This window comes from Pogona vitticeps, chromosome 4 (assembly GCF_051106095.1).
Source record: "Pogona vitticeps strain Pit_001003342236 chromosome 4, PviZW2.1, whole genome shotgun sequence".
Taxonomy (NCBI): Eukaryota; Metazoa; Chordata; class Lepidosauria; order Squamata; family Agamidae; genus Pogona; species Pogona vitticeps.
Window position 1 is genome coordinate 170,430,212 of NC_135786.1, and position 21,473 is coordinate 170,451,684.

Below are 21,473 nucleotides of genomic sequence, written 5' to 3' on the forward strand. Positions count from 1 at the left end.
ATGTGAAGTATAAAAGGAAGGGTTAGGATTGCAGCTTGAGAGCAATAAACAAATTGTCAAGGAGTACCTTACTACTTTAAACAAGTTCAAATCCTCAGGACCAGATGAACTGCATCCAAGGATACTGAAGGAACTGGCTGAAGAGATCTGAGAATTACTGTCTATTATTTTTGTGAAATTATGGAGGATGGGTAAAGTACTGTATGATTTGAGGAGAACTACCTTTCTCCCTATCTTCAAAAAAGGAGGAACCAGAGAACTATAGTCAGCATGACATCAATCCCGGGGAAAATTCTGGAGCAGATTATAAAGCAGCCATTCTGCAACCACCTTGAAAACAATGCAGTAATAACCAGAAGCCAACATGGATCTGTCAAGAAGAAATCCTGCCAGACTAATTATATTTCATTTTTTGATTAGGTAACCTCCCTGATAGACAGTAGGAATACTGTAGAAGTAATATACTTTGACTTCAGCAAAGACTTTGACAAAGTGCCCCATGGTATTCTGATCAGCAAGCTAATTAGGTATGGGCTGGATAGAACCACTATCAGGTGGATACACATTTGGTTTCAGAATTGTACTCAGAGAGTCCTGATCAATGGCTCCATCTTAAGCTCAGAGTAGATAACAAACAGGGTGTTTTATCTTGGCTGCGGGGGCTATGCTCAGAGTGGAAAAGTGGAGACAAGTAAGGAAAGGAAGTTGCCTGCTCAAACTGCTTGCTAAACAGAGAATTGACCAACAGCAGGAGAGGGGAGTGGCTGTGAGAAAAGGATTGGCTGTGTCCTCCCCTTCTCCCCACCTCCCAGGGAACAGCAGGGGCATTCTTAAAGGGAGAGAGGCAGCCAAGCTTTCTAAAAGTACTAGCAGCTTTTCCGGCAGACCCTCCCTCTCCTGCACCCATCGGTCCCTCTTTCTTTCCTGCTGCCTCTCCCACCACCTCCATTGGTTATCCAAAGGTGGCAATTTGCAACAATAGATGGATGTACTTATGCAGAAATGATAGAAATAAATCAGGTTTCACATCCATTCTAAATAAACAACCCTTTTAAAAGCAGAATGTGATACAACAGTGGTTCTTATTGTCGGTAAAATCAAGTCCTTAGTTAACACAGTGAGGACTTTGAATCTCAAAAAGCTTCTGGAAGTTACGATCCAAGATCATGAGAAGTTCCAAGTCTGAGAACCACTGCTTTGTTAAGAGCCAACTGGTCACTCCCAGCTACATCTCTGACATAACACTACAGGAAACTTTGCCAGAAAATAAAAGTCTGATAGAATGTATCTCAAAGAACTGGCATACCTGATCCCAGGTAGTTTTAAAGAGAACTCTACACTCTTTGCCCTTTGAGTCTAGAGTAGTGGTTCCCAACACTGAGTAACCCAGGTGTTCTGGAAATGAAACTCCCAGCAGCATTCATCACTAGCTATCTTGCCAGAGGTTTCTGGCAGTTGCAATTTAAGAACACCTAGGTTATCCAAGGCTGGAAACCACAAGTATAGAGACAATGTTGACTGACATGTCCTCTCCACGGAGGGACATGCAAAGCTGAGGGTTTAAAACAAACAAATAAAAACACATCTTGTTTGTGTTCCTTTTCAAAAAAGCACAGCTCACACCAAACCCAAACTTTATTTCTAGACATTAGGTACCAAGAGCTTTCTTCCAGCGATGGTCCAAAAAAGTAATGATTTATTTATTTCCAGGGTCTGAAGTAAAGATGGTTTCCATTTACAAGTGTGATAATTCAGGCAAGAAGGTCTGTAAAGAATAGCATCTCTAGAACACTACTGTGAAATGAGTGTACAGTGACTTGTTCTCTGTAAGAAGCATCCCAAGCAGAGTTCTCATGGTATAGTGATAAAAAGAGTAGAGTCCCACTAGGATCTGTGTTGAGTTTTTTTTACCTGTTCATGAATTATAAGTGGTAACTAGGCCCTATTTTTTGGGGGTTTTTACACTGTGGTGCCCACAACTTGACACAGTACTCTAGGTAAGGTCTGTCCAAAGTTGAACAGAGTGGTGCAATTACTTCCCTTGATGCAAGTGCTACACTTCTGTCAACACACACTAATATAGTGAGTTTGTTTGTTTGTTAGTTGTGTGTGTGTGTGTGTGTGTGTTTAATCTGCTGTTGCATTATACAGTTGACTTCTGTTTAAGTTGTGATCAATTGAGACCTCTAGATTCATATCACAGGTACTACTTCCAAGACTTTTGTGTGTGTGTTCTGTGCTGTCAAGATGGAACTGACTTGTAGCAATCCTAATGGGGCTTTTGAGGTAAGCAAGATTTAAGGAGTGGTTTTACCACTCCTCCCCCCCTCCAAGTTTCCATGGCAAGTGGGGATTCGAACCCTATTTTCCAGAGTCTTAGTCCATTACATCACACTGGGAATAAAGCTTTTACTCAACCTACTTTTATTTATACACCTAATTTCTCCTGCATAAGTGCAGCACTTTATATTCCTAGCCTACATTTTACTAGCTTGGCCACAAGAAAATCATGAGGGAATGTGTCAAAAGCCTTGCCAAAATCAATAACACTTCATCTACACCCTTCCCCTTATCTACCAAGCTTGTGATTCAGTTAAAACAGAGATAGGATTACTGTATTTGGGCAGGATTTGTTTTTCAGTAATCCACACACAGTCTTAGAAATTACAGTTCTTTTCTAAGGGCCCGACTATACAGGAAAAAAAATGAGGAAAAAAATAGGTTTGGGGCAGGCTGATTCACATTTTTCCTGCTGACCACATGATGCGATGGGAAATATGTATCCGCCCAGAATCCAACACCCCTATCCTTAGTTTTTCGTCCCCACCAGAGGCCCTTTTTCTTTTTAGAAAGTCAAATCCTTTTCCTTCAGTTCAAAGTGGTTTAATCGGATGCAGAAAGGAAAGACCAACAGAGTGTGCATGCATACACAAAGTTCTGTTCTGACAAAGCACCTTCCTCTTCACCTTGTCAGTGGGCAGCATTCCTGTTTATTAATTTTGTTATTATTATTATTTATTTTTATCGTTTAGCAAGCTCTTCCCTTAGCAAGATAAAATGAGGAAATAGAGTCACGGAGGCAGGAAAGCATGTTAAGGTCATTCTTTTGAACCACTCCACCTACAGGTGCTTCAAATAGAACTGCAACAGAACAACGATTAGAAGGCTATTCCTCTTCTGCTTGTGTGGCCACCTAGATCAAAGATGCCCCATGTGACTTTACAATGAGAGAATGCAAGTTAATTCACATTTCCCTCACTGTGTTATTGTACTCACAGAGCATAGCTTGTCTCATGGGTAGAGTTAAAGCAATGTTTGGTACAAAGTACAAAATTCTACATATTTGAAAAGGTCTAGTCTTTCAAAAACAGGGGATGGGGTGAAATGTATTGGTTTTCCTCTCATTTATTGTATAATGTGCCTTCATTTCATGGGTCTTAGTTCTGTTCATCTGGTGTGATTTGAATAAATATTTTCACTCCTCATTTCAAAGCTGGGATGCCAAACTAATCATATTGGTTTTAATTTGAGAGTATTAACATTCCCTTCAAGGCCTCTAGACCAAATTTGGAGAAAGCTACTTTTAAAGACTACAACTTTCAGTATTGGTTGGAAGATTCAGGGAATTGTAGGGGGCAGGGAATAATTTTTCTGAGCTCTGCTTTATATTATACATCCTATTTTTTTCCAAGTAGGAATTAGTGTTAATCTGTTCTGAATCTGAGAAGCCAAGTAAGTAAGTAAGTAAGTAAGTAAGTAAGTAAGTAAGTAAGTAAGTAAGTAAGTAAGTAAGTAAGTAAGTAAGTAAGTAAGTAAGTAAGTAAGTAAGTAAGAAAGAAAGAAAGAAAGAAAGAAAGAAAGAAAGAAAGAAAGAAAGAAAGAAAGAAAGAAAGAAGTTCAAATTAAAATTAAATAAGATTATAATAACAGGAATAGTTGAATTGGAGCAACTACCAGTTGTTGGTTAGCTAGTCCGGAGGGCTTGTATATATATATATTTTTTTTTTAAAAAAGAATTATGATTATAAATGAATAGCTAAATAAATAGGCAAACAATAAGGGTACAACGTAGGGTGTTTTTTACAATCGGAGCACATTAGTAAGGGTTGACTGCCTGGCTAGCGGGTAGATTATTTAGTAAGAGCTTTTGTTAGCAGGCATGGCCCCAAAAAGCATCAGGGCAATAGCAAAGGCAAACAGCCTGCAAAGCGCAGGCCTCCCAGGGTGTCCCCTCCAGCTGTATCATCATCATCAGACAAGGAGGGGTGGCCTATGCAGGAGGAAATACGAGCTAAAATAGCAGCATTGGAGCAACAAAAGGCTAGCCAAGTACACAAGAGGGCTAAGGATAATCATCCTCAGCATTCAGCAAGGGAGTCCAAGGCACACAAGCATGCTAAACTGAAAGCCCTTGCTGATAATCTTTTGTCCCGGTTTGCTGCTTTAGAGGCTGGTGTGCAAGGTGCATCAGGAGTTGCAGATTCGTCGAGGGAACACCAGCTAGCAGAAATAATCGGCCATGTTGAGAGCAGAGCTGAACGCGTGTGTGCATGCCTGAACAGTAAACGGGTCCAGAGGCAGGAAGTGGTAGAGGACAGCAGGTCAGATGGTGAAAGACTTTCAGTCAGCTGGGATGCAGCCACTATTCAAATGTCAGGGCTTTACCTTTCGAAGACTATGCCGTCCCTATGGGTGCTCACTTGACACCAGTTATGAAGGAGTATATATGGCAAGGCAAATATGTAGATCTCTTTGAATTACTAAGTAGAAACATGGATGCTAAGGAGTGGGAGAATGAGGATGAGGTAGATAAAAAGAGAAGGCGGCACAAAAAGCCTAGGCCAATTGGTTGCTGGGATTTTTAATTTATGCAGGTGTAATGGTGAAGGCACAACCTTGGCATGCGCTGTCTTTATTTCAGTCTTTGGACGTGATATGCAGGGCCTACATGGACTTCCTGGGTCATTCATGACTGACCTATGATCAAAATTTCTGCATGAGAGCATCAATACATGCAAACATGCGTTGGGATGAACCTCACCTGGGCTTATGGCTTCAAACCATGATGCCTGCCCGGCCAGTGCAGGGTGAGAGGTTCAACAGTGGCCACCTTAACAGGAAGAGAGGGCAGGTTAACAGTCCCCGTGCTGGAGCTGGGCAGGTGGTTCAATCCTGCCTCCTCTGCTGGGACTTCAATTCACAGGGTTCCTGTTCCAGGAAATCATGCCAATACAGGCATGAGTGTGCCACCTGTGGTGGAGCCCACTCCACTTCAAAGTATTTTAAAGGGAGGTCACCAAAAGCAGTCAGCAAGGTTGAAGGGGTACCATTTCACAGAGTAACTGAAGGTGTGCTGTTCAGCGGACAGTAATAGGGGTTCGCCCTGCTATAGGAAGTATCCGGAGATCTAGGATGATCCATGTCAGCAAACACGGGTCCAAGAACACGTGTAAGCCTGGACAGAGAGCAATTAGGAGTTTGCACATGCTAAAATGGGCTGAATGAGTCCAAATCCAGCTAGCCATGCTACAACACTCCTTCTCACAGGTCTGCCCACATAAGAACACCCTTGTACTCTCAGATATTATTGTGAAAAGGTCAAGTGGGCTTTGTAGTCCTTAGACTTAACTTGCACCACTGACAGGACTCTAAGTAAGCTAGGCCGAGGCAGCACTCTCAGATGACCCTATGGCAAGTGTACTGTTCAGGAAACCAATTGAGTTTTATAATCTTTATTTTATTAAAGAAAAAGCAGGTTACTAGGTATCAAAGCCAAATTAAACCAAAACAAATAAACTAGCATTGTGCTGTTTAGTTACACAGTTGTAGTGAGGCAAAGAAAACATGAAAAATACAAAAGAGTTCAAAAACCTTACAAAAACACAAAAAGCCATTAAAAAGAATAAAAACAGTTCCAGTCCAGGAAATCATTAGTAAAAACAAAATAATCCAAGTAGGTTATAAAAAGGCTATAGTCCTCAGTGATACTATAGAATAAAAATCCCTTAACAAAAGTAAAAATCCATTATATGTCCCATAGTCCTTAGAAAAGTAAAATCCAGTAAATATACCATAGTCCTTACAAAATTACAAAAGCATAGTCCATATGGAGTATTCCAAGAAAAGAAGTCCATAAAGAATATTCCATAGAACAGTCCATAGAAAATAGTCCATGCATAGTCCTAAGGAAAAATCCCATAAGTCCAAAAGTAATCCAGCAAAGCATAGGAACCAGTCCATGTAGGTAGGCCACCAGTCCGTCTCGAAAGACATTAGGGTGAGTCCCAAATGGCTGAAGAGTAGGTCACGAATGATTGAAAGGTCGGTCTTGGAAAGACCATGTCCATAGGCAAAAAGTTCCTTTTTCAAGAGTAACTGGCAAGGGCTCATTGCACCTTCCCACGATGTCATCCAATCAGAGTTCGTTACTAGGCAAACAGTCCTGTCACATCACATGACTTCTTTCCCATACCACACCAGATGTTATTTGGGTTTTCCGTGGTTTATCAAAGAGTCACAACAATTCCCATCTATCTAATCACACCGAGTCCTTTCTCAGGCTTTCAGAATAACATTCGCTCTGCTCGCCTAGAAAACAACTTGTCAGCATAGCAAAGATACTTTATACAAAGAAACAAGATGGAACCTCTCTGGCTCATTTCTTAATTACAAAACCCCTATGCCTTAAAAGATTTTAACTCAAAAACCCATCTCATCACAATCCAAACATAAAAGAATATCGCACTACAATAGCCCCCCTTGTATTTTGGGGGATGCAATTTAAATAGTTATTAAAGCTGTGGCCCAAGTTTTTAACTTAAACTGTGTCTCACCTCATTATTTCCAGGCTGGGAGGCCAAGGCAATGTTTGCCAAAAATTAGTTCAAATTATGGGGTAAATAGACAAAAAATTGAGAAGGAGGTCCTTGGGGGCAGAGTGTTGGGTCCGTTTGTTCAGCTACCGATCCCACATCTCCAGGTGTTCTCCTTTGGGGATTGAACCTGAAAAGGCCCCAGGTGAATTCAGGCTCATACATCACCTCTCTTACCTAGAAGGTGAATCTGTCAATGATGGCATACCACAGGAGCTTTGCACTGTTCGTTATACATTGTTTGATGAGGCAGTGCACATGATTAGGGCATGTGGAAGATGGCCAAAGCTGATGTAAAATCAGCTTTTCATCTGCTGCCAGTTCACCGAGAGGATTTTGAGTTGTTAGGTTTTTCCTTTGAGGGTGCCTTTTACATGGATAGATCATTATTTTATTTATTTATTTATTTATTTATTTATTTATTTATTTATTTATTTATTTATTTATTTATACCCCGCCTATCTGGACCGATGGACCATTACCCATGGGTTACTCAGTATCCTGTGCAGCGTTTGAACACTTTAACTCCTTTTTGGAATGGGAATTTAAATGTAGGGTGGGGCTGCATAGCACAGTCCATTATTTAGATGATCTTCTTTTTTGTGGTGCCAAGGATTCTGGGAATTGTAGGCACTTGATGGAGACTGAGAAATTGGCTCAGGAGACTGGGCTTCCTTTGGCTGAGGAGAAAATGGAAGGGCCAACACCTAACATCACATTCTTGGTATAGAGTTTAATACCTGTCACCAATACTGTAAGCTTCCTGACAGAAAGCTGGTTGACTTGCGGGCCAGATTGAGGCAGAAGAAGGCCACCCTAAGAGAGTTACAGTAAACAGTGGGCCATTTGAATTTTGCTTTTAGAGTAGTTGCCCCAGGTAGGGACTTTTTGCGCAGACTCTCTGCAGCCACGAAGGGTCTCCACAAACCATTCCATCGTACTAAGATTACAGCAGGCATGAGACAAGATCTGAGAATGTGGCAATAATTTTTGGACAATTTTAATGGAGTCTCATTCTGGAAAGTGGAATTACACCTCCAGAATGAATTCCAAGTTCAAACAGATGCTGCAACGTCATTAGGTTTTGGCATCAATTTCGGGGGTCACTGGTGTGCAGGGACTTGGCCTAAGGAGTGGCAAAGGTCAGGCCTGACCAGGGACTTGACATTCCTGGAGTTGTTTCCCATTCTCAGCGGCACTTGGTTTTGGGCTGAGGAATGGGCCAATTCAGTAGTCAGATTCTGGTGCAATAATATGGCAGTGGTGCATGTCATTAATACCATGTCATCCAGATCTGAACAGGTCATGAGGCTTGTGAGGGTGCTTATATTACACACCTTACAATTTAATATAGTATTTCATGCAAGGCACATCCCCAGCATAGACAACAATATAGCTGACGCCCTGTCCCATCAACAGATGGAGCGGTTAAGGGCATTGCCTCCAGGAGCTTGCAGGTGGCCAGAAGTCCTCCCACAAGAGGTATGGCAGATTGGAGGTCAGAGGCACTATGAGCAATAGGGCTGGCTCTTGCCCTGAGTACTTGGCAGGGTTACTTTGCAGTTGATCACCTACAACAATTCGGCCTTGTTCTTTTTCGAAAGCTCATGGCACCTAGCTCTTTTCAGGGCAAGATGTCGGTGTTGGCATTCCAGGCTAAGGCCCTTGGAGTAGCTGATTCCACAGGGGACTTTAGAATTCATAAGATGATTGAAGGATGGAATAAGGAAAGAATTAGAACGCCCGATGATAGGTCCCCTTTTTCTCCAGCCATACTGATGAGGTTTGGTGAATCATGGGGTAGTATTTGTAGCGATAGGTTCGAGACTTCCCTCTTTCAAGCAGCAACCCTTTTGACATTTTTGGAGCATTTCGTATTAGTGAGGTTGTGGCAGCTGGCAAGCTTGACACATCACGAATGGCGTTCCAACTTGCAGATGTCACAATGGGTAAACACAGGCTACAATTGCATATCTGAAGATCTAAAACAGATCAATTAGGGAAAGGAGCCTTTATCTCATTTTAGAAATATGCCCAGTTAGGGCACTAGAGGATTACCTTAAGAAAGGGGGGGGGAATCAGGGCTACTTATTTTGTCATAATAATGGCACCCCTGACAAAATACCAGTTTTGGAAGGTAATTGGAGCTGCTTTAGAATGAGTGGGTTTGGCTGAATGGCGCTTTGGAACCCCTCATTTTGCATTGGGGCAGCATCTACTGCCACCATTCTAGGGTCTGAACTTCCGGGGCTGCGGATCGTAAGGCTACAGTTCTGGGAGGAAAGACCTGCTGGGGCCCTTCCCAGGCTGGGGCTGGGGGCTTGCATGCACGGGAGGGGGCCTTCATATTTTGTGAGCCAGGGTCATGCTGTCTTAGGGACAGCACAAGAACAGGGTATGGGACTCACCCATATCGGTTGGTGAGGGGTTCTCTGAAACCTTCGGCACCAAACCAGATACTGCACTACCGCAGGCCCCTGGTTTCTAAGCCATAAGTTATGGCATGTTGATTTAATAAAGTGTGGTCCCATTTATACCCATCACCTTAAAAGGATGCACCCCCATGTGCTTGGCCTTTTTTTGAGGCTTGCATCCCACCCACCTGCCTGATATCCAGTGTGAATTTGACTGGTCATCTTATTCGGGGCCGGAAAGGAATTTTTGACCCACTACTCAATGGGCTGAAGTAGTTGCAGGGATTTTTTGCCTATCCCACACTGGCATGTGATTAATATAGTTCCATTGCTATTTAATTGTTTTAACATCTTGTCACATGGTGGGTAGTGCGGAACGAAACTGAATCGGTGCATGTCCGTGGAGTTCAAGCAGTGCATAGTGGGCCTGAACTTTTGGTGCTGCAAATTGTGAGGTTACAATGCTGGCAAGAAAGGCATGCTGGGGCCCTCCCCGGGCTGAGGGTCACCAAAGGCTGAGGGCTTGCATGCCCGGGGGGGACTTGATATTTTACCAGCTGGGGTCATGCTGTCTTAGGGACAGCATGAGAACGGGGCCTGGGACTCACCCATATAGGTTGGTGGGTCCCATGAGAGGGTCCTGTGAGACCATCAGCATCCAAACCTGATACTGCACTACTGCAGGCCCTGGTTTCTAAGCCATAAGTTATGGCATGTTGATTTAATAAAGTGTGGCCCTATTTATTTCCATCACCTGCATCTCGCCTCATTATTGCCCAACTCTGTAATATAGGTATAATTGTATTGTGTTGTTGTTGTTCCCATGAGGTTATTTCTGCACTACACAGTTTTAGTCATTTGTTAACATTTTAATTGTCAGAGATCCATCCTATGGAATCCTGATATGTTTAGCTTGGTGCAATACTTAGAATTATCTGCTACAATGCAAGGGAGCTCCCAGGAAGCTGTGTATGTGAAATCAGTTTTTGGGTGACATCTTAAGAACACCTGGACAAATAGAAGCTTATGTTTTTATATGTATATACAGTGGTGCCTCGCAAAACAATGTTAATTCATTCTGTGAAAAATGCTGTCTTGCGAAAACATTGTCTTGCGAAACGCGGTTCCCCATTGGAATGCACTGAAATCCATTTAATGCATTCCAATGGGGAAAAATTGTCATCTTGCGAAAATCACCCATAGGAAACAATCATCTTGCGAAGTGCAACAGTGATCGCAAAAACGAATCGTCTTGCGGATTAATCATCCTGTGAGGCAATTGTCTAGCGAGGCACCACTGCATGTATATCTTCTCCTCCACCACTTTTTTTGTCATTTCAGCTGCTGAAAAAAGAAAAAACACTGAGCTTGCTGAGGCAAAGGAGACCCAGCAGATGGCAGCAACTTCATTGTGTTCTGCTCAGAGGAAGACCAATACAAATTAACTACCTAAGGAGTAAAGGTTTATGTAACATTACAGACTGGTCTTACTGAGTGTCTCTTGTGATGCCAAATTGTTTTCACACTGTATTTACCCACTGTTTGTTCATAATTGTCTCTGTGTTTGTATACATTCATTGCAATAAAACTACAAGTGGAAATAAGCCAAGAAACTGGTTTTTTCCTGTCAGCTAAAAAAGCAGTTTAGACAGACTGACTGATTTGAAAAAAAGAGAAGAAGAGAAGAGAATGACTTGTGAGAAAGAATTATAGATCTTCTGATCACCTACAATCAAAACTGTACTTTCTCTTGGCTATTTTATCACCTTCTGGATCATGAAATTGTCTGCAAGGCAAGTGAGGAATTTCCTGTACCTTACGTTATTGGAAGAGTTTGACTGCCAACATATATCGGGATACTTGAAATCTCCCATTACTACTGCATGTCTCCCTTTTGAATGTGTGATCATCTGCTCCAGGAAGGCATAACCCAACTCCTCAGGCTGGTTTGTGGGTCTGTAGTATAACCCCACAATGATATCCCTCTTGTTTCTCTCCCCCTTAATTCTTACCCAGATGCTCTCAACCTGGCTTCCTACATTTAAGTCCTGGATCTCTTCACAGGTATAAACATCCTTGACATATAAAGCTACTCCTCCTCCTCCTTTCTTGCTAAGTCTATCTCTCCAAAATAGTTTATACCCCCCAATAACTACATTCCAGTCATGAGTTTCATCCCACCAGATTTCAGTGATACTTATTATATCATATTTATTTTGCTGTAGTAAGAGTTCCAGATCATCTTGTTTATTTCCCATGTTCTGTGCATTAGTGTAGAGACATTTAGGACCATGTGTGTTTTTCTTCTGGTCGTTGTTCTCTAGTACTAATTGCCCTGCTGGGCTAGTAGTCCACAATGCTTGGTTGATTAAATCACCATTGCAACCACGATATGGGCAAGTCCCAACCCTATAGCCTTTCCTAATGGAAGGGTGTAAGCAGCATGCTGGGGTGATGCTGAAAGACTCAACCTAACTAACAAAGAGCAGTGGCATATACACACATGCCAGTAGGAAAATGGCTGCTTGGGAGATTCCCTACTCAGCATTCACAGCATCTAGAACATGGAGTGAGGACTTATCTGTTTCCCATACTATTGACTTATATGTATGCTGATGATTATGGATTCATGGCATGTCACTGTAATATACTTTAAAACAACAAAAGATAAGTAGCTAGAAACTCAGTTCATACTGCACTTAAGCCAGGAAGACAGACAAGGTGAATCATATGTACAAAAGCTTGACTTGCATAATGTTCCTTTAATTTCACCGCCTAAATCTCAAACTTGCAATTTACTTTTTATCATCCTATGATTAATATAGATCCAAAGAAAATAAAAGTTTTTAATGTGGAAACACCTTATTATATTATTTTCTGTGAACTTCCATTTCTGGTACAAACTAATTAATTAAACGAGACTCTGAAGAATTGCTTTGATTAAGAGCGGTCACTATTGGGCTACATGGATATAGTCCAGCTATGTATAAGTTGTCTTCCTTTCTCCAGTGATTACAAAGATTATCACCTGGAAAAGTTACTTTTTTTTTGGATTACTGTTCCCAGGATCTCCATTTACCATGTTCTCTGGGAGATTCTGGAAGTGGAGGCCCAAAAATAAAACTTTCCAAGTTTTGATGAAGGGTTCAAGATTACAGAAGTTTTCCATGTGGTTATACAAAGAAGACTGGATTGTCTGGTTATTGCCACAGATATTGCACCCACTAGAACCTCATTTTATGAACCAGAGGAGAATATCTAAGAGAAATGACACTCTGTTCACAAAACACCAGGGTGAGAAGAAGCTAGATAAATTGATATATCATTATGGGCATTAGGAATACCTGTCAAAGTGACTCCATAGATAATGACTTCAAGTTAGGATAGTAATATGCTGAGGATACAGGACATCTAATAGTCTTTGAATTAGCTGGAAAAAAATCTGAAAGAATCTCATCAATAGACTGAATTTTAGGGTGACTGTGGATCACATAGGCTGTTGCACAAGGCCATCAGCCAACCCTCCTACGACATTCAGACTAGAGAACTGGAATCTGGAAACTTGAGAAATAATAACCATGGAAAAGCAAGACCCTTCCCCCTTTCCAGAATCCTCCATATTGGGATGTCTGTGTATCTATCAGTGTAGACAAAGCTACTGAAAGGAACTAACAGAAAGGTGGTGCAGTGCAAACTAGAGGAATGTTGACTGAAGACCATTTTAGGGAAAACAGCTTGAATAGGCTTGCCTGGACATGAATAGTTAAAATACCTAATTTTAGCCCCATATTCTCTACTGCAGTTTTGCAGTGTCCCATCATTTTTGATTCTGTAAGTCTGCCCCTTCCACCCAAAATCTACTGAAGACATGGTCTATAGGCTGCATCCATACTTTAGAAGTGAGGTGGACTTTGGACTTTCCTGCCATCCTTGGGATATTGGATGGATTCTACAGTATCTGGCTCTTTAGTTTCTAATGCAGTGAGGTTCCCTCAGATGAAGGGAAAGTCCTGCAAGCTCTTCACAAGATTTGAAAAGCAACATTATTTGCACAGTTGATCTCCAGACTTTTATTCTGCTTTTGACACCCAGACTCAGCTGTGTTCACGTGGACAAATGCAGACCTGTCTTGACATCCTTACTGCAGATGCAAGGAATGTGGGGACAGTGTAAATAAGGACATTGTGGGGAGGCCAATATCCCTTCATCCAGCTTTCTTTGCAAGCTATTATGCATTCAGAAGAGCTGAAGAAGAGGAGTTATCTATACCATTGTCCCCAGTAATGGCAAGCAACCTTGACATTTTGACTTCTAAATGTTCTGCTTTGTTCAGGGCTGCCACAGTTGAAGGACTGTCTTCTCCCACATAAAGTTGTCTGTTTTTTTTAAAAAAAATCTTCACTACAGGCCTACCAAGTGGTAGGTAGCAAATGATATGGAGTCACTCCTTAGAGGGATCCTTATTGTAGAATGTTTTCCCAATACAGAAAACATATTTGCTGAGGGAACATGTTCATTTAAAATTTGAAGAGGGGAGCATTCCCGTTCTGCTCCTCTCTGGTTTCACTTTACTCATGAACAGAGATGGGCAAGAGCCAGAAAGATTGCCATCTGTAGTATTTCATGGCTACCCACGAACCACAAACTTTCCAAACTTTTTAAAAATGCACCATGAAAGGGTTTTTTTTAAAAAGGTTCATGCCTGGGGGAAGGGGAAACTAAAAACCTCACCCCCTCTGCCACCTGCCTGCCTCCCTCCCATTGTCCTCATTGCCTCCCTACTGCCGCCTCCTACTCTTCCTCCTCCACCCAATATTCCCTCTAATTTTTTGGAGCACTGGGTGGAGCCTCCCCCCCCTGCACATGGGGTTCTGTCTGCAACCGGAAGCCAATGGGGGGCCCCAGTCAAAGCTCTGAGATGGCTTGGCTTTTAGGCTTATAGATCCTGGACTCCATACAGAAAAACACTCTGCAGTTCTCTCTCTCAGACAATCCACTGTTCTGCCAGTTTTGGATTAGGCTGGACTGTCTGATAGTCATGGTAATTTGGAACATTGATTTAGGTAAAAAGAAAATACAGATGAGAAACAGTTGTTTTACCAACTATCAAAGTCCAGAATCCTACCCTGCTTTCAATAGAGCACACCATGTATTTGGTTTCTCATTTTTATTATCACTTCTAATAGATGACTTACTTAGAAATTTGGAGAGTATTACTCATCCAAGGACATAAAACTCTAGCGCAAAGGCTCCTAACTCAATAATCCAAGCTTACTGAAGAGCAATTTGGGATTTCATTGGCCTTGATTTACATTTAATTTCTGAACAAGGGTGAAGAAAACATTCATAGAGCTGACTAGAGTTCATTTCTAGCTGTAAATCCATAGAGTCTCGGCTCATACATATTCATTTCAGATTTTTTTTTCTCCCAACTGTATTATTTCCTTTAAATTCAGACTGCATCACCCTGAGCTGAGTTCCTGGACAGGATGAAAACATGACATAGAATACTATTTAATCGCTTTGCTCATTCAACAGTCTATTACATGCACATTTAGATAGCTATTAGATGTAAGCTCAAAAACCTTATGTAAGTTCGAAAACCATCTGATTGCTCATGTGACTGACCACCAATAGAAAGAATCAATAGGATTTTGCCCTAATAATTATGCCTCTTACTATTTTGGGATCATAATCATTTATATCTTGATTTGTCAAAACAAAGAAACAAACAAAAAACAGAAATCTTTTACTTCTGTATTTCTGAGCTCTGTTAGGAAAGATGGTACCAACAGAACATGTCCCCTCCTTACACCATGCCCTGAATACAGGAGAAGATTTACAACAGCTGGTCTAATTCCTTGTAAATAACTCCAGGAAGGAGAAACATCTCTACACCTCCCCTTCTGACAGGAGCCTGGCAGAGCTTAGGAAATGTTGGAGCTCTCCCAACCAGGGTCTCCTGAGAGAACAAAAGAGGTAAATATCTCATCCAAAAGAAAGGAAAGTGACATAAAAGGAGTTGAATACAGGCTGAAGGACAGCTATGGTTGTCCTGATGGAGCCCAAGTTTGCTTTCTCTGAGAGATCCAGAACAGAAAGGAGACCATACCCAAAGGATCATTGAAGCAGAGTTTGGTATTGTTGAAGTCCAGCTCTCTAAATCCAGAGGTGTAACTGAGGTATAGCAGCTGGGGCTTTGCCCCAGGACACTATAATATAGAGGAGATCAAAATTTAGAGCTTAATCTAGAAGTTAATCTAATGTTAGGAAAATAAACAACAACAAATACTGTCTTATTCTCTCTCCCTCTCTTTCTCTCATTCTCCTTCCCTCCTTTTCTCCCTCTTTTTTTTTAAAAAAAAAAACATAAGCTTTATGGAGAATACCATACCACACTCTCCTTCTGCCCAGATCCTCACAACCCTTGATGACTGGGGTTCTCTGGTGAAAGAAAGAAAGAAAGAAAGAAAGAAAGAAAGAAAGAAAGAAAGAAAGAAAGAAAGAAAGAAAGAAAGAAAGAAAGAAAGAAAGAAAGAAAGAAAGAAAGAAAGAAAGAAAGAAAGAAAGAAAGAAAGAAAGAAAGAAAGAAAGAAAGAAAAATCATCAGCTCTGGACTCCAGTGAGGAATAAAAAAAGGAGGCAACTACTTTTTCTTCTGCCTCAACACGGGCTGCCCAGATCCCTTAAAACAAGACAATAACATGAGTAATGTTTATATCTGTCCTCTGCAATTATAATAGCTAATCTGAATAGCGTCACATGTTGATTTTATTGTAAGCTCTCCACACAAGCGGCACATGACACTCAAAACTCAATTTATGCTAAGAGGTCTCCAGAGATGCCTCCCTCAGCTTTATAACAATTTTAAAAGACGGAGATGCAGCTCTTGGTACTAATATTCCTTTTTCAAATAATAACATGTACCTCTTATAAATTTTTAAGAAGTGTAAGAGTTGGGATGAATAAAATAGAGCAGCCCTGAGCAGTTTGCTTAGTAATATTCTATGTGATGTTCAAGTCCTGTCCCATTTTCAGCTATGCTTTAAAAAACTTATTAGCACTGACCATAAAATTGAATTGGCAGAAATGCTTTTGCCTATGATTGGGAAGGAAAACAGTAATAAGCTGCTTTGCACTCCTAGCAGCAGGTAGCCTTGAAAGACATGCAAAAAGTTGAAGCGTTTGGTCTCAAGCAGCTAAGCTTTACCTTATCCCCACCTTTCTTCCATAACATGACTTGGCATTTTCAATAAAGCAGCATCTGCTCAGACGTATGTTGATCCTGGGAGGTTCACATTGCAATGTTTTTCACATCTGGAGTAACTGAGAGAAAATAATGATCCTGAAAAGCCAAAATGAGCAATGCTTTTGGGATGGAAATGGTATGCAAACCATCAGCTAAAGACAAAAACCACTGGTTCAGAACCCCAGTAGCTTGTATGCTTCCATCTCTCTTAATATGAAGATTGAATCAGAATGGAAAAGTCTTTCTTTTAAAAAATAAATATATATGAATGTATAAGAAGAAGAACTTATATGGAATGCAAATGGGATCAGAAGTTATGCTATGAATATCTCTTTGGGAAATGGTTTCTGGAGTCCTTTGTAGCTCTAAACCAAAGCTTGGCTAAGTTACAGTTTGGACCCAAACTCCCAGAATACCCCAGTTGTTTTACAGGTGTTAAAAGGCATTGGGGACTCAATCAAATTGATCAATTTCCATGATATAATTGGTGTCATCATCATCATCTTAGAACTGCAGAGCTGGAAGGAGCCCTATGGATCATCACGTCCAGCCCCTGTCAAGGAGGCACAGTTTTGAATCGAAACACCAACCTGTAACTCTGCAATCAGATACCTAAACCACTGAGGGAGGGGTCATGCACTGCTGTCTTCTGATTCTAGTTGGACCAGATTGACACCTTGGACTAGACACCCACACACAATCACAACTGTTATTTGTGAGTATGGTGTCAGACTTCCCAAAAGAAATTGGATAGCCATCAGTGTATCAAAGCCTGCTGAGAAGCAGGCCTGCCACCAGAACTGTTCCAATGAGATGGCTTGAGTTTAATTAGGAAGATGACATTACATAAAATGGTTAAATAAAGAGTAGATGAGGCATGATACTTTTGAATAGGTTACATCCAGTCAACACAGGCGCTCCATCTTCCACTAAGAAATCAGTATGAATGCACTCAAGCAAGCACAGCACAAGAAATCAGGGGCCAGTCTATCCTTATTCTGGGAACGTGTCTAATCAATGAGATTTCTATCTATGTCCAGCATGTAACTGCTGGAATGGGGTGCTGAGGGATTCAAACTATTTGCCCATACGTACCTGTTATCATCAGAGCAATGCAGGCCATATCCATTCACAAGTCCAGGATGAACTCTCATTTGCATGGCTCAGTAACATGTTCTTCTGCACATAGGAGTGTACCAAGCTCTGAGATCCTGCTGCCATCAGAATTTAATTCTAAATTTGCCTTACCATGAATAGATATGAGTGGTGTTTAGCTTTCATGAGCTTCCATTCAGTTGAGGTGTGCTTTGCTGAGATCTTAAAACTCTACAGCTGAGAAGAGAGACAAAGGGCATCCTAAGGGCCCAAACTTTGCCAGTAATGGGTAACATTTAATCCAGGCCTGAAAAGTCATGGTGGCACGTACAACCATCTACATTTATTCAAATATAGTCCTGTCATCTTCTTCTGGTTGCTGCACAATAGTGGAGGGCGGGGTTTCACTTAACTGGGGCTTATTTTTGGGGTAGGGCTTATATTGCAAGCATCTTGAAAAATCATACTAGGGCTTATTTTCAGGTTAGGTCTTATTTTCAGGGAAACAGAGTACCAAACCAGCAGTTCATGCCCATCCCCAGTGGCAAAGCAAGTGTCTGGTAAATATTGATAGGGAAAGAGACGTGTTCTACTGTAACAGAGGCAGGCAACTTCCAAGCTTGCAGGCCACCTCAACCTGCAAGTCCAGGCTGAACTCTGATCCATATGGGTCAAGTTCAGTAACATGTTTCTCTGCACACGAATGTTCATCAGCTTCTCTTCAGCCCATCCCCAGGACTCGGAACAGCCATCTATACCGTGCATCTGGCATTTTTTCCTGGATTCATGTGATTTGCATCTTAGATTTCAAAAGCACCTTTCAAAATCCCAGGAGATTTTGACTATTTAATTTACTGATTGATTGTTTATCCTTCGAATATAGCTCAGTCTAAAATAGAGAGACTTGGGCCTAAATGAACAGCAGAGGGTGATGCTAAGTTGATGAATATTTCAAATGCACGTGGCTGCGGGGCATATCTATAAATCTTTCTTTGTGTGCAAAATTGATATAGCAATAATTCATTGCTATGAAAAAAATTACTAAATTGTTCCAGTGCTCACCTTGCATCCAATCTTTATTTATAGTGTTATTGTTCAGTTCTTTAGCTGAAATCTTAGAAGAATGGGATGGCGAAGAAAACTAAGGAAGAAGTGGGTAGCAATTAGTTGAAGGATACCAGAGAGAGGTATGTGAATGGTAACAGAGAGTGAAAAATCAAAAATGATCTAATTCCTGGCACATTCACAAAATGTGTGTAGGCGTTTTGTCTGCAAATGTGAAGTCTGTGGAAAAAAATAATCTAGCCTCCTGCAGAGAAAATGACTTAGTAAAAGCTAAGCAACATTCAGTGACAAAATACTGCTTTCTAGAAAGAGAGGTGGCAGTCTGAAATGTTGAAAACACATCAGTTATTGTTTTATGTTTTAAAGGGGTGTGTAGTATTGCTTGTGTAGCACTGAAAGTTAACAGCACTGAAGGCTACATATTTGTTTGCTCGCTTTCTTGCTTGCATGCTTGCTTCAGTTTATATACTACCCAATAGTGCCATGCACTTTCTTGGTGGTGTACAATAAAACATACAATCAGAAAAAGAATATGAAGAATATACAAATACAAACTAACTGATAAATTAGTCAATATACTACTTCACTTTCAGTGTGCTTGAATACTAGAATGGGGTTTAGTATATGAATTAACCTCCTAGATTTAAAAAAAAAGGCTGGAAGACTTCTTAGTGGCTCTGCTCCCTGAAAACCTAAGGTGATGATATAACAAGGAGAATGGCGGAAATGCCAATGGAATGACAGTGAAGAAAGACAAAATAAACTAAAGCTCAAGCTCATTGTAGGACCTACTTCTTGGAAGAATAGGGAGCACTTATATTTCCATTATCATGTCCTTAACAGAATTGGCCAGAAGACCAATGATAATCAGTGGTGCTAGATATTTGCATCACATCCCAGACAGAGTGTGGAAGTCTTCAAGAAATGAAGAAACAAGATGAGACAGCCAGGAGACCTTCTCTTTTTCAATGAGGTATAGGATGGTAGTCTGTTATGAAACAGCCATGATAGAAATAGTTGCGGCTGCTTGGCAAAGCGTGACCAGTTATGTGGTCAGACATTCAACTGGTATGTCTCAGGCACAGCACCAAAGACCTGCAGTCCCTTTCACAACTTCCATTACACACATGGTAATCCCAAAAGGATAATGGGCCTTGGGGTCTGCCCTAAGTAAGAGTAGAATATTTCTGACTTTCAGTATGGGATAGTAATGAATTTTTAGAAGATACAGTACCTCCAGTAATGAATTTCAGGAGGATGAAAACCTCACCTCAAAGGCAAAGCTCCAGTGCTATCACAGCTTGAACCAGAATTTGAGAGGTCCTACCTCACTTCCCATCTATCTCTCCCCACTGCCCCCACTTGTTCCTACAAAGCCTTCCTGTAACCTCTCAACCTTGAAACACACTGCCCCCTTCCCCATACTTTGATTAGTGTGAATTTCCCCATCTAAACGCCTTGTAAGGCTGGAGATGCCACTGTATAGAGTGATGGCATCTGCCCAAATCAATCTTCAGAAGACCATCCTGCATGGTTGCAGATTTTATGCAACTACCACATGGTACAGTAATCTTGTGGGGGGGGGGGACACCTCCAACTTTATCCTTACATACAACTAACCTGCGTAGTGTCTTTAATCCTTCCCTTCTTTCCCAATACCTTACACATGCTAATCATTATTAATGTTTTTCCCCCAAAAAGTGATTGACTCCTTCATTAAACTCTTTAAAAAGTGGGTGCAGCTAAGTGCCCTCTATGAAAAAGGTTTTCTGTTCTGGTGCTCTTCATTTCGCAGTTTAACTACTGAAAGTCTCTCTTTCTTTTAAAGCTTTTGTCCCGTCAGTGTCATTATAAATGCCTAGCTATTGATACAAGTGACCCACATGAAGACAATACATTCATCAACAAAGAGAGCATCTCTTGGCCGTTTTTGTACTTTGTTCACCTAGCACAGATTTTGCAAACAGGAAGATGGCTTGCTTTCTGCCTGCTTGTTACCTGCTTTTCAGCAAGCGCTCGCTGTACTTTTTATTACCATTATTGGCTATTATCTGAAAAAGACCAGCACCAACTGAGTGCAGCTGTGCCTCTCATTCCTCTCCCCAAGGACAAAGCACGACATGCTGTTTTAGGAGCACATTTCCCTTAGCATTGGCACACAGTTTTTTGGTGTAAGGATAAATTGGACAATTAGGGCTGCATGTGACCTTTTCTCAATTTTCACCTTACACTTCCAACCAACTAATTGGTGGTCTCTCCATCCTTTCTGCTTTCCTTGAATTTCAGCCAGGGATTAGGATGGTCTGATGTGTATTTTTTTTCCCCCATTGAACACATGATGTAAAAGCAAATGTGAACCAGCCTGGACTTCCTTTATCTGTAGCTTTTTTCGTCCACCACCATGGCTTTTAATTTTTTTCACAATAGATCCATTCATACCAGGCAGGCTGCTTATTTGAACTAATGTAGAAAAGCTTTACTGCTTCAAGCACCTTCCCCTTTGCCTCTTGCCTCATAAGAGAGGGCAAGCTATAGCCAATTCCACCCCTTCACTCAGTCTCCACTGCTCAGCCTGGATACAATCCCCATTCTTTTATGCTTATTTTTCAAAGAGAAAGAGAAAGAGAGGGGAGGAGGAAATTGCTATTTGGTCCTTATTTACAGTTTATTAAGGTAGTTCTCCTGTAGCTGTGCCTCCTGTAAATCAGGAAGGCTACAGGAGGTCTATGTTAACAAGCTGCAAACAAGGCTGTTTGTCAATTTCCTCCTCTTTCACTA

At 41.2% G+C, this 21,473-nt stretch overlaps 1 long non-coding RNA gene across 1 annotated transcript in view; it reads left to right on the forward strand.

The window, feature by feature from the left end:
* LOC144589244 (uncharacterized) overlaps nucleotides 1–15,027 on the forward strand; it is a 36,939-nt gene extending 21,912 nt beyond the window's left edge. Inside the window, exon 2 of the long non-coding RNA XR_013545269.1 lies at nucleotides 10,628–15,027. This is a non-coding gene — a long non-coding RNA (uncharacterized LOC144589244). The remainder of the gene's footprint in view (nucleotides 1–10,627) is intronic.
* The last annotated feature ends 6,446 nt before the right edge of the window (nucleotides 15,028–21,473 follow it).